The sequence below is a fragment of the Adiantum capillus-veneris genome, chromosome 1 (assembly GCF_014529385.1).
Source record: "Adiantum capillus-veneris isolate H3 chromosome 1, ASM1452938v2, whole genome shotgun sequence".
Classification (NCBI taxonomy): domain Eukaryota; kingdom Viridiplantae; phylum Streptophyta; class Polypodiopsida; order Polypodiales; family Pteridaceae; genus Adiantum; species Adiantum capillus-veneris.
In genome coordinates, this window is record NC_140931.1 from 193635061 (window position 1) to 193636833 (window position 1773).

General features: G+C 43.8%; 1 pseudogene; it reads right to left on the bottom strand.

The window, feature by feature from the left end:
• Positions 1 to 240: 240 nt before the first annotated feature.
• On the bottom strand, positions 241 to 1468 carry LOC147466241 (uncharacterized; annotated as a pseudogene).
• Between the last annotated feature and the right edge of the window lie 305 nt (positions 1469 to 1773).

The following is a 1773-nucleotide window of genomic DNA, read 5'->3' on the forward strand; positions in this document are numbered from 1 at the left end:
TGCAATAAAACACAAAATAAGTCAAAAAACATTTGAATGCACTGCCCTATCATCATTTTGGGTCCGCATTTGGAATGCCTCCCCCCCGCCTATCTGGAGTCCTCCCGGACAACATTGTGTCATACTAGTGGTGTTGTGCATGGGTAAAACATTGGTGCCTATGCAAGGCCGTGTAATTAGCCCTATGCATGCATACTCGGTCATTGCATGGAAAAATTAATGCTGTGCAAGATGAGGGTCTTAAGCAGATTGCTTAAGGGCATCTGCTGGCGAGGTTTCCAAGTGGTAGAATGCTTTCAAGAGACTAAGTTTCTTGGACATGGTCAGAACTGGTGGTGGTTTGACCAATGTTGACGTGTTGAGTACCTGTTGATGTTTTTTAAGTTTCCATTGCAACCTCGATGTAGCTGGTTTCGGGTTTGGAATATTTCGTTTGGGTTGCCATTTATACGAGACGGCAATTTTGGTGGGCTGTTTAGGAACCCAAACTTGTTTGTAGTGAATAGGACTTTTGGGTTTGATTTTCCTGGGCGGTGGGTGGGCTCGGGTGTACTGTTTGGATTGTCGAGTAGCTGTGATTGTCGTGTGGTTGTCTTTTGGCAGCGGGGGTTGAGCAACTGTTGGCTTGGGTTGCTTGGGCCGCCAAACCTGCTTGGTTTTCTGTATAGGAGTAATGAAATTAGCAGGTTTGATTGGAGTCCACCTATATTTGTTGGATGTTGTCGATGTGTTGGGCACTAGTGGTGGATTCGCTCTCGACAAGTTGTTGGCTAGGCTTTGGCGGTGGAGATTGTGGATTTGATTGTTTTGGCCGCCAAACTTGCTTGTATGTTGGGCGAGGTAACTGTGGAATTCCGGATTTATGTTGAGGCCTTTTTTTGGTGTGAGGAAGTGCAAGTTGTGACACTGGTTCTTCAATGCTGACTTGACATGTAGCATCAACAGTTTCCTTTGGCTGTGATGGTTGTATAGTTGGTGAAACAGGTGCAGGTGGTGGAGGAAGGAATTTCTGATTGTTTTCTCGTAGTTTCTGATGAGGGACCTCCTCCTCGCTTGCAAACAACACTTTGCTAACCTTTCCCTCTGCTTGAAAGTACATTTGGTTACCTGACCAGTGCAAATAAGCGTTGTATCTCCTTTGCCAAGTTGTACCAAATATGATGGGGGAATAATCATCTTGAACATCACACACATGAAATTGATGAGTGCACAGCAGGCCATTGATATACAAGGGTATCTCCACCCAGCCTTTGGTTATGATAATTGCATTATTGAAGGCTTCACAGCAGCGAAATTCTGGCACTAACTGAACACCTATCAGCTGATTAAAGAAACTGTATGTGACGTAGTTGTAATGAGCTCCTGAATCCACTAAGGCATAGGTTGGAACTTTATCCAGGGTCACTTCAATCGGAATGCAAGGATCAACATCTTCATCATCCAGATCAAAAGGAGTAATTTGATACATCTGAGTCCACTTTTGCTTGTTGAATCCCTATTGCTACTGCTTTCGTTTGAGTTGTCGAAGCCGTGCTTCTTCTTTGATAAATTTGGCTGTAGCTTTTTGACAACCAGCTGCATGCACCCTTTCAAGCATTTCTGGAGTTAGCGGGAGATTATATTTCTTTAACCTACATCCACTAATCCAATTAGGCATCTCCTCTCCCTCTAATGTGGCAAGTTTGATGACCCCGCTAGATGATATATATGTAATCAAATAGGGTCCCATGCCTCGCTTCTTCAATTTCTTGGTTTTTTGTTTGAGTTTGTAGA